Source organism: Pelophylax lessonae (assembly GCF_965119305.1).
Source record: "Pelophylax lessonae genome assembly, chromosome: 1".
Classification (NCBI taxonomy): Eukaryota; Metazoa; Chordata; class Amphibia; order Anura; family Ranidae; genus Pelophylax; species Pelophylax lessonae.
The window spans coordinates 660,968,785-660,981,314 of record NC_138768.1 but is presented as its reverse complement, the minus strand read 5'-3'; the positions used below and the strand labels follow the sequence as shown (position 1 = coordinate 660,981,314).

The 12,530-nt window shown below is 43.7% G+C and overlaps 1 protein-coding gene across 1 annotated transcript in view; it reads right to left on the bottom strand.

Moving 5' to 3' along the window:
* SMAD1 (SMAD family member 1) overlaps positions 1-10,270 on the bottom strand; it is a 197,490-nt gene extending 187,220 nt beyond the window's left edge. Inside the window, exon 1 of the mRNA XM_082265707.1 lies at positions 10,077-10,270. The gene's annotated coding sequence lies outside the window, so the exon portion shown is untranslated. The remainder of the gene's footprint in view (positions 1-10,076) is intronic.
* Positions 10,271-12,530: the final 2,260 nt, after the last annotated feature.

The window sequence follows — 12,530 nt, the reverse complement described above, 5'->3', positions numbered from 1 at the left end:
CGCTGTAGCACCCATATCGCTGTCCATGCATGCACTGGCTGAGTGCCAATCCATGTGAGTGTTTTGCTGTATTATTACCCCAATAAAGTAGTTGTTACAGAGCGCACTAGATCGCTGTGTTTATTTTATACACGTACCATGACGGTGGAGAGAAGAGTGAGGAGGTGACCACCCTATCCCCTTCACTGTGTCTGACACTGCGGATCTGGCTATTTTATCCTACCTGAAGCACTTTTATCCAGAGGGAGGACAGGAGGAAGCTACCTATCCATACCCATCAGCACCTGTGTGTGCAAAAAGTGGGTTTGGCTCATTAACTCTATTAATGCACCAAGTCACTTTATGATATTTAAGCACCAGCACTTGGTCACTTGCTATCAACACAGCATAGAAGAAATTACCCACTTTTTATGGACTTTTTGCATCCATTTTAATTTCCACTTGTGTATGCTTAATAGATATATTTATTCGCACGAGCACTTATTGTGACACTAACTATTTATAGAAGTATTCTAATTCACAGAATTAGATTTTTTAGCACCCGGATCATATTATCACAGAATTTTAGAGCACTTGCACCTTTTTGCGATACATATTTATAATTATTTATTTACAGATACATTATTTTATTAGATATACACTTTGCTTATATTTATTGTATTTATCCTTTGGCGCTACATACTCTATACTTTCTGGATTGGTAAACACTGCCGTGTCCTGCTTACCTGTGGGTAGAAGGTTATTTTCTCTCTGTCAAAGTGAAAAGTTGAAGTATGGCTGGCCAATCAGTAATTGAAGAGACAAGAACTCACTGCTCAACCTGGAGTGCTGCCAGTTCCTTTTCCTTGGCCAATCAGTAGCTCGGCCTGAAAAGGGCAACTTTGCAAAGTATAGGAATGTATTATGGTAAAGCTGGCCACAGATACTTGTTTTTTTAATTCATATGGCAGGCTGATAAAATAAAATAAATAATTCCTCCAGTCACACAAGCGAGGTGGATGGTGGAATCCCTCCCATAGTCGGGACTCTCCACTGTGTGAATACACTGATCAGCAGCTGCAGCCACCAACTGAGGAGTTTTTTTCAACATTCCTGTTTGACGGAAGTTAATCTAAAGTAGCAAGTTTTGTTTAGGCTAGATCTATACCCAAGAACAAAACTTTATTGCAGCTTAGTAAGGAAGAGAAAATTGCTCCTCCATAGATAAACAGAGCAGCTAGTGTGTTGTCATCCTAGAAAAGCAAGTGTGTTTTTGACAGGATCATCAAGTAAAAATAAAAATTCAGGCAAAATAAGGGTTGGTACGCTGCAATATACAAAAAGATTAATATTTGGATTTATAGATCAGCTTTAGAAAAGCTAAAGGCATTCACTAAAATCCTATATACATTTTAAACACCACTACATTCCAAAAGCTGCTCTGCAATGGGTTGGTCCACTGCGTTGTCACCCTGTCACATGTGCCACTGGTGGAGGTTACATTCAGCTATGCTGTCAAAATGCACAGGTCTGGTCCACAGTTCTTACTGCTCAGGACTAACTGATAACATGCAGTCAACCCCAGAGTAAGGGTATGTAGACAGGTAGCTGTGAAGCTGGGGAAAAAAATCACCATGAAATATAAAGTATTTTGTTTTACAACGATGAGGCATTTATACTACAACATGTTCTCACACTGTTATGGTTTACACATACTGTAAGAGGTCAGACGATGAGGCAAGGACAGCCCATGCCCTCCGGAGTAACCCAATCTTGCCTTGCAGCAGCTCTCCCATGAGACTGAATGGTTCAGAATGACTGGACTAGGGGCTACTACAAACTCACAAACCAAACAAAGGCCTCCAATCATTTCCACAGTAACCAGAGCCTTAGCAGCCAAAAGCTAGGAAACATTTCTCCAGGGAGGACCTGAAGCAGCTTCCTGACTGATGCAACAGACTGCAGGCTAACACATCTGTCCGTCGTGAAAATGGAGACCGTTCCTTAATCATCTGACATTGTATTAGCCAGCCGTACTAAATCCCTTCTTGTCTGATGCTTCAATTCTACTGATTAACATAAAATTGTAGTACAGCACAAGACACAATATGACCATGCTCATTCTGACACAGACAGCGCTCTTGGTTTCCTAACCTGGCCACAAAATAAAGTTATATGGGACACCAGACAGGAAATGTATTTACAAAGACACAACAGTAAAAAAGGAAAAAATGGAGAGGAAAAAAAAACAAGTGAGACATGCCCCTTTCCTGGCAAGTTACATGCATGTCAAAAGGGATCTAAACTCAAGAAAGAAAATGTTATGTTGCAGTAAACCAGTCTTTGAATGTGGTAGCTGCATTAGTTCAGCATCCTTAGTAGGGCTGCATGATATGGGGGGGGGGAAGAAAAAAAAAACATTGCGATATTTTTTCCCCAACTATGTATATTGCGATATTTATACTGCACATGTATATAGTAATATGGGGGAGGTGTATGCACTGTATATACTGTTGTCTATATAAATCCTGAATAATAATCTAACCATCCCCCATTAATATATACATATGTATATACACACCTCCCCCACTCCCATTACACTACATACAGTATACACCCCCCATCACATTATATATACCCCCCCCCCACTTTACACCACCCCTCCTAACTCTTATCCCTCCCATTGTATTGCTCCCCCCCTCACATATCGCTATATAGACCTCTCCGCCCTGCCTCTTCCTGGTGTACACGGTACAGTCGCCTTCCCTCCGTATTTGGTACCTTCTTGGCGGCCTCGGCACACGTGCGCTCCTTCCGCCTCTTCTGTTTGGCCCCCATGATCGGGCTGTGAAGTCGGTTATCCCGGAGGGAGAGGGAATCTCTCTGGCTGGGGGCAGACGGAAACACGGAAGTGGGGGTAACACTGGGAGTTTTAGTCCTCTCCACCAGGCAGCTCCTTCGCACCGGAAGCACACTCCCAGTCCCCACAATACACTTCCGTCCCACAGCGAATCAATCACGTCGTGAGTAGCGGCACAGCGAACCAATCAGGTGTGCAGGCACGCATGATTGGTTCGCTGTGCCGCTGCTCACGACGCCCTGCTCACCAGAGAACTAGCTGCAGGGCTGCCTTACTACGCAAGTTCGGCGATGTGACTATCGCCCACGCTCGCCGCACAATATTCGATGTCACATCAACTATCTTTCAGCCCTAATCCTTAGCACTTTCTGCAGACTGAACTGAAATCCCTATGTTATCCACCAAAGGTGACAATACAGCAACTCCATACAGTACAATGAGAAATGTCACCCTAGGACAGGAAGGATGTTAGTGGCAGCATCAGTAATCAGCTACACTTTAAGGGGGAACCCCCCCCCCAAAAAAAAATAAAAAAAAATAAAACAAAACAAACACCTCCTTCCATCTTAAAGCATTACCCAAAAAAAAAAAAAAAAGGATCCTGCCAATTTAAGCATGTTATAAAAGCACAGTACTTGTGCTGTGTAATTTGGCCCCCTGTATCACCTAAAAAAACCTGGCTGATTCTGCCAGTTTCTTCCCTCCCCTGTACACTGACCATGGTGTATTACGGCTGCTGAGCCCTGACAACGTGGTCAGTGTACATATCTCAGTCATCCACAGCCCTGCTCCCTGTGTCGTCAATGATGCTGAAATACCTTTAAACTCCACACAATCTCCTCTGTTATAAAGCCTCCTAGGCTGCAGCGTATGTCCTTTGTAAAAAAGATTCCCATTTCTACCTGATTTCACAGCACGGATCGGAGGTCACATGACTCCGAGGCTCCCCTCCTACCCGGCTGACGTCTCGGCTCTCTCCTCCCCTTCCGCTTGACATCAGCAGGAAAATGTCAGCCCCTCCCGCTCTAGCTGTTAGATCAGGAGAGGGAGCCTCAAGGAGTCACGTGACCGCCAATCTGTGCTGTGAAATCAGGTAAAAAATTTTTTACAATGGACATACACAGCAGCATAGGAGGCTTTATAACAGAGGAGATTGTGTTTAGTTTATGAAGTGGCTTAACAACCAACTCTTTCACTCCCTACCCTGGCATCCTTTTTAAAAAGTTCTAAGCACCAGGGAGCAGGAAAGATTGGCTTATGACATGACTACTGACTTGCTGTCACATGATCAGAAGCAAAGCGGGTCCTGCCGGCTACCGATTATTAGCAAGGACCAAGAGTTGTCTTTTAAAGCTTTGTGTCTGTGCTGGGAGCGCAAACTCAATGCAGAGACCTCATCCGCCCAGCAACACCTATACGGCGTTTGGGCGTTAAAGCCCACCTTTCTGTCACCACACATGCACTATATACATGGGTGCTCACGACCTGTGTAGGCTTTCCTGAGACTGAACCCCTCTCGCTCTCCGCTGGTTCTCGGCACACCGGATCCCCTCAGCTCAACCCAGCACTCTCTGGATACTCGAGCGACACCCCAAGACATCCACTTCCTCAGACAGTAGGAGAGATAGCCGTTCTCTCTCTCCTGGGACTCTGCTTCCGTCAAAGACGCCGGGTCACACGCTTCCCCCAAACTTATACCTACTCCCAGAATCCTTTGCAGCATAATCTGCCTTCTGGAGTAGTTACAAGCTTGAATGTGCCCCCTGATTGGGCTTCCTCCACTACCCTATGAGAAGCCTCTCACAGGAGTCAGTTGGGAGACTTCCCCTTCAGCAGGAACACCTGGAAACCATGACACCCTACATACATACAGCGTTTTAGTGTTAAAGCCCACCCTTTTGTCGCCACACGTTAGGCAGTTGTAATGGGGTTAGGCAACTGTTTACACCTGAATGATTTGCTGTGCGTTTCCAAAAATAAAATTACAATTGTATTCAATGATCGTGTGCCTTCTAGCCCCACAGTTTTCAATGACAGTGCCTGACAAAAGCACATAACCTGTTTTTCACACCTAAGGCTGGTTTCACATGGGCATTCTCTGTAGTCTGCAGCCACAGCTCAGCAGGGTATCTCCCTGCTGAGAAAGCGGATGACACAGACACAGCCCTGCTGTTCTCTATGGGGCTGTCAAATGGAAAACCATCCGTTTCAATCCATTGGATTCAATCCCCTGTTTGTGGCGGACAGGATCGGATCAGATGCCGGTGGGTGTCAGCGGACACGCCCGCTGACATCTGCCACTACATAGTGCAATGGATAGTCCGATCAAGTCCACCTGTGTAAAACCAGCCTAAGGCCAGTCTCCTCCAAGCTCTTTAACCACTTCCTTACCGCTGGATGTCATATGATGTCCAGGGCTTTAAGTGGGGATATCTAAATCTGCAGGCATCATTCAGATATTTTTTTTTAGCTGGCGATTCCCTTCACCATAAGAACAATCATAGCTGTTCAGCTGCTTGATTGTTCTTACAGGCAGCAATGGGGGACATCCCCGCCGCCCTCCGGTGCTTCTACCGGCTCCCCCGTGTGATCTGCGAGCCAGAGAAGGAATCGGCCACCGTCAGAAGTACACCATAGAGACCGCCGAGACCAGATGGTCCCCGGCAGTGTCTGACTTTGAGGCCTGGGCATGACGTGATGACGTCACTCCCGGCCTGGCAGTTGTCAATACTGCTGTGATCTCGGCTGGATAGCAGAGATCATTTTTTTTATTTTAGGCTTTTTTTTTTTATTTTAGGCTTTCTATCCTGTAGGAGGCCTGTATTGATCCCAGATCTCTCCATAAAGAGGACCAGTCATGCACTATTCCTATTACAAGGGATGTTTACGTTCCTTGTAATCGGAATGAAAGTAATCAAAAAAAAAAAAATTTTTAAAGGAAAAGTGTAAAAATAGAAAAAAAAAAATGTTTGAAAGTGCCCCCATCCCCTCAAGCAGAAGCGAGCGCATGTGTACATTGCGGCCACTTATGTAAACTGGTTCAATCCATACATGTGAGGTAATGCCGCGAATGTTAGAGCGAGAGCAACAATTCTAGCCCTAGACCCCCTCTAACTCCAAACTGATAACCTGTAAACGTTTTTAAAGCATTGTCTATAGAGAATTTTAGGTAACGAAGTTTGGCATCATTCCACGAGTGTGCGCAATTTTAAAGCATTACATGTTGGGTATCTATTTAGTCCGCATAACATCTTTCACATTACACACAAAAAAAAAAATTGGGCCAACTTTAGGGTTTTTTTTTTTTTTTTTTTTTTTTTTTAATTCATAAAAGTTTCTCCCCCCCCCCCCAAAAAAAAAGCGTTTAAAAAATTTATGCGCAAATATCGTGTGACATAAAAAGTTGCAATGACTGCCATTTTATTCCCTAGGGTCTCTGCTAGAAAAAAAAATTATAGATACATACACATATACATACATATATAATGTTTGGGGGTTCCAAGTAATTTTCTAGCAAACAAATGATGATTTATTTACATATAGGAAAGGAGTTCCAGAAATGGCCCAGTATGGAAGCAGTTAAACCTAAAAACTTTGAAGGTGACATTTTAGGGTGCATCTAATGCTCCTTACATCTAGGGGGTAGTGGTAAAGGCTTTAATACTTACCTGGCTGTCAGTGCTTTTCTCTCCAAACCTCCAGGTTGAGGACGGACCCCTGTGTCCTCATGTACAGTGTAGGGCTATTAGTCCTGCATTGTGGTTGAGGTGATCAGCTGGAGTGCCTAAGGCTGGCAACAGACAAAGCACTTTTCTTTCCTGTAACCACAGGTCAGTGTCAGTCAGTCAGTGTTAATGGAGGAATACCGCCTGTGGAGCCATTGTGCTCTCCCAGCAGGCAAAGCCGCCCCCCCCTGGGAGAACACAGTGATTATTCATAGCAGCTGTAACATCCCCTAGCAATAATTGCATGTAAAATCTGACAGGCTGGTTGTACCCAAGTTGACCAATCAATCCGACCAATCAACTGCTGAACGGACCAAGAATTGAACAGTCTATGGCTGGCTTTAAAGGAGCCTTCTGGAGCAAGGAATAAGGTAATTTTTAATAGATCACTCCTCTACCCCTAAAACCCAAAACCAGAAATGAAATTTATATCAGCTTACGAAACACTAGAGATCTAATCACTGCATTTGTTTTTTGTTTTGTTTTTCCCTCTTTTTCCCTCGGTTTTCACCTTATGATCTGGCCAATAACATCACCTGTATTAGGAGTGTCCCCACTTTGGAGGAAGGAGAACAGAGGGCACCTTTGAACACCAGCATTGTCTGTCAGTCTAGGGGGAGGGGAGTGTTAAATGGGCTAGCAGATTAATATTATCATCATCATCATAATAGAGGATTTATATAACACCATGTGCAGCACTTCACATAAAGATGGCAAACAGTACAGTGACAATACAATAGAAAACAAATTACAATGCCCTGTGCATTAGAGCTTAAAAATTGGGAAGGTCAGGTGAAACAAAAAAACCATAGGGGGGGGGGGCAGAGTTGATGGAGGAAAAAAAAAAAAAAAAAGAAGTTTGTTAGAAGCAGGATAGGCTTCTGTAAAGAGATGGGTTTTTAGGGATTGCCTTAAGGTGGATAGAGCAGGAGACAGATTGAGGTAGGGAGTTCCAGGGGGGCTCTGGAGAAGTCATGCGAGGAGGTGACGAGGGAGCCAGAGAAAATAGTCTTGTGAGGACCTGAGAGAATGGTTTGGGAGACATTTGGAGGCTAGGTTAGTGATGTACCAGGGGGCAGAGCTGTGGATGACTTTGTAAGATGTTGATATTGAATTACCCCCCCCCCCCCCTCGATGGGTGGGTGGACACCAGGGGAGATTTAAATACACCAAGTCCCGATTCACACTAGGGCAACTTGTCAGTCGACTTAGCCACCTGACAAGTCACGCTCCATTCAGTGCAATGGAACCATTCTAATCGGAGCGACTCAAGTCACTCCTGACTTAGAAAAAAGGATCCTGCACTACTTGGGGCGACTTTGGATCGGCTTGCATTGACTTCTATTAGAAAAGTATTTTGCAAGCCACGCTGAAGACGCGCTGCACAGGGTGGCTTCAGAGTCAGGTGACTTTGAAGCTGCCCCAGTGTGAACCCAGCCTAACAAACTGAAACAAAACTACAGCTAAGCCCCCGCTCACATTTAGTACGGCTTTAAAATTCTGCGATTTCACCTGCAATCACAACACTTCAAAGACGCATCTCAGTGGGGACTTTGAGGAAATCTATGCAGCTTCATGCACAGATGTCTATAGAAATCACACCTGAAAATTGCCAAAAGTAGCGTATGTACTGTATTTTCTGGCGTATAAGACTACTTTTGAACCTCAAAAAAACCCCCCAAAAATGGGGGGGTCATCTTATACACCGAGTATAATATCTCCAAGGTAACCTAAGTATAAGTATTACCGGTAGATGTAATCTCTCAAGACGCTGGCTGTGTGGAAATCCTGTACCGGTATACCGTATGTACCGCAGCTTCGGCTACATACAGTGTACCGTGCTGAGCCAATCAGGGAGAACGATGTATTCTATTATTGAATGCAAAGCCTTCTTGGATTGGTGGAGTAACATCGGCCCGCCTCTCTGACTCTGCCAATCCGAGCAGGCTTTGCATTTAATAATAGAATACATCGCTCACTGTGATTGGCTCAGCGCAGTATACTGTATGTAGCCGAAGCTACGGTACATACGGTATACCGGTACAGGATTCCCGCACAGCCAGCGTCTTGAGATTACATCTACCGGTAATACTTATACTTAGGGTACCTTGGAGATATTATGAGAGATTACATGTATTACAGTACTTGGGGTAATTTGGAGATCTATGAGAAATCTGATGTTTTTCAATGGTGTTGCCTTGCTTCGGAAGGGGGGTAGTCTTATACGGCGAGTATAGCCCAAAACCTACGTTTTAACTTGAAAATTAGGGGGGTCGTCTTATACGCCGGAAAATACGGTACTACTTTTTCAAATGAATGCGGCACCGCAAAGTCAGCCTTGCATCAATTCCGAACACTGCCATTGCAGGCAATAGGATGTGACATGACAACAATCGCTATGATGTGAACAAGCGCTTAGCACTAGCCTGACTTTCAGGGCAACTTTGGAGTGCGACTTTAATGTGACTTTTTACACTCTGTGGCATTGAAGTCATATCAAAGTCAGGCCAAAGCAATGCAGGAACCTTTTCTAAAGTCAGACAAGACTTGTGTAGTCAGTTAGGACATTGAATTTCACATGGGGACTCACAAGTCTCATCAGTGTGAGAAAAACCTTTATAAGCAGTTCTCCCCCTTTGAGATACATAAATAAAAGCTCATTGTAAGCACCCCCGTCAGTGGTAAATGGTTTGTCTCAACCCTCTGATACATCAGCAGGACAGCTTGTTTTGTTAAACAACAGACTTACTGGCTATATCACTGGTGAAGATAGAAAAAAGCCCAAAAATACAGAATGCAGCCATTACATGCAAGAATTGGGAAGCTGCATTATAATAAATATTTTCAGGGGGGTTTAATACTGCTTCAACCAACATTGGTGTGTATGTGGGGGAAGGGGGCACTAGAAATGTACAGGGGGGGGGGGGGGATAAAACTTTAGTGGTCAGAGACCGGTACTGGGTGTAGGAGAACAGAGCTGCAATGTGTACAGACTTTACCTCCAGTTAGAAAGTTGTGCTGCTAGGAGTTAGTATGGCGGAGAGGGAAGGTCAGCGGGGAGAGCAGACAGCAGTGTGCTGGGAATGTCCGGCCCTTCCACAGGGAGAGAGAGAGAGGGGAGGCTGACTCCTCACACACAAGGACTTGTTCTGTGCGGTGCAGGCGCCATCACTCTACCCCCACCCCTCCTTTCTTCTTTCCAGGATCCCACAGCACAAGTTCGCACTATCCCGGACTGACTCATTGCTGGGATACGGGGGAGCGCTGTGGAGTCACCCAGCCTCGCTGCTCCCCTGCCCGGGCCCCATGGAGGAGCTGGAACACAGGGAGTGGTGGAGGAGGGAGGGGGGACTCCTGGCAGCGGCTCTTCCGTCACTACAAGTCCCAGCAGAGGAGAGCCGCACTCCGCCCAACTAAACTACTTTGTAAAGTGACGGAGCAGAGGCCGAAGACTCCTATCTCCAGTCCCGACCCCCTTCACTTCCCAGCCCCCTCTCCCCAGCCTCGTTTACCTGCTGCCTGGCCGGCGGTCAGTCACCAAGCGGCGGCGGGTCGGTGTGTGCAGCGATGCAGGGAAGCCGCTCGCATGCCTTCAGCAGCAGCAGCCCGGGATGAGAAGCTCCCTCCTCCTCCTCCACGGCAACCTGGATTGATCTGGTCTCACTGGCGTCAGGGAGTCGGAGCCGCCCCACTGCCAATACACAACACACCCCGACCAGGGACCGTCTGCAAAGCACAACCCCAAGCAGGCGGCGCACGGCCGCACGGGGGGCCCGTCTTAAAAGAGACAGAGGGGGAGGGGAGGCGACGTTCTCTCACAGAGTGAGGGCCGGGTGTAGGTAGAGGTTCTCCTCACAATGGGAACTCTACACATACAAGTTCAGGGAAATGACTTCTATCGTGTCATGGGGTGTCTATGGGAATGTTCACCATAAAGCCCCTCTCAGTGTGCTCTGCTCCCTTCTCTTCATGGCTGCTCACTTCTACAACCACACTTCCAGAAAACTTGGGGAGAACATCTGCAAATCATTCCATTCTCCTGTGCTGAGCATTTCACACAGCGTCACAAGTTTACTTCATTAAATACAATTGTTTTCTTTCATTTTTAAATTGCCTTTTTTTTTTTTCATTTCTTCCTCTCAACTGAACATTTACCAAGACAAGAATAATGTACCAACAAAACTGAACTCCTACTTGGATTACAACATCTTTTATCCCAGACAATACATTATATATCCCAGTACATTATATATCCCAGTACATTATATATCCCAGTACATCGTATATCCCAGTACATTATATATTCCAGTACATTATATATCCCAGTACATTATATATCCCAGTACATTATATATCCCAGTACATCGTATATCCCAGTACATTATATATTCCAGTACATTATATATCCCAGTACATTATATATCCCAGTACATCATATATCCCAGTACATTATATATCCCAGTACATTATATATCCCAGTACATTATATATCCCAGTACATCATATATCCCAGTACATTATATATCCCAGTACATCATCATATATCCCAGTACATTATATATCCCAGTACATTATATATCCCAGTACATTATATATTCCAGTACATTATATATCCCAGTACATTATATATCCCAGTACATTATATATTCCAGTACATTATATATCCCAGTAGTCATATATCCCAGTACATTATATATCCCAGTATATTATATATCCCAGTAGTCATATATCCCAGTACATTATATATCCCAGTACATTATATATTCCAGTACATTATATATCCCAGTACGTCATATATCCCAGTACATTATATATCCCAGTACATCATATATCCCAGTACATTATATATCCCAGTACATTATATATCCCAGTACATTATATATTCCAGTACATTATATATCCCAGTACGTCTTCTATCCCAGTACATTATATATCCCAGTACATCATATATCCCAGAACATTATATATCCCAGTACATTATATATCCCAGTACATTATATATCCCAGTACATTATATATCCCAGTACATTATATATTCCAGTACATTATATATCCCAGTACGTCATATATCCCAGTACATTATATATCCCAGTACATCATATATCCCAGTACATTATATATCCCAGTACATTATATATTCCAGTACATTATATATCCCAGTACATCATATATCCCAGTACATTATATATCCCAGTACATTATATATTCCAGTACATTATATATCCCAGTACGTCTTCTATCCCAGTACATTATATATCCCAGTACATCATATATCCCAGAACATTATATATCCCAGTACATTATATATCCCAGTACATCATATATCCCAGAACATTATATATCCCAGTACATTATATATCCCAGTACATTATATATCCCAGTACATCATATATCCCAGTACATTATATATCCCAGTACATTATATATCCCAGTACGTCATATATCCCAGTACATTATATATCCCAGTACATCATATATCCCAGTACATTATATATCCCAGTACATCATATATCCCAGTACGTCATATATCCCAGTACATTATATATCCCAGTACATCATATATCCCAGTACATTATATATCTCAGTACATCATATATCCCAGTACATTATATATCCCAGTACATTATATATCCCAGTACATCATTTATCCCAGTATATTATATATCTCAGTACATCATATATCCCAGTACATTATATATCCCAGTACATTATATATCCCAGTACATCATATATCCCAGTACGTCTTCTATCCCAGTACATTATATATCCCAGTACATTATATATCCCAGTACATCATATATCCCAGTACATTATATATCCCAGTACATCATATATCCCAGTACATTATATATCCCTGTACATTATATATCCCAGTACATCATATATCCCAGTACATTATATATCCCAGTACGTTATATATCCCAGTACATCATATATCCCAGTACGTCATATATCCCAGTACATTA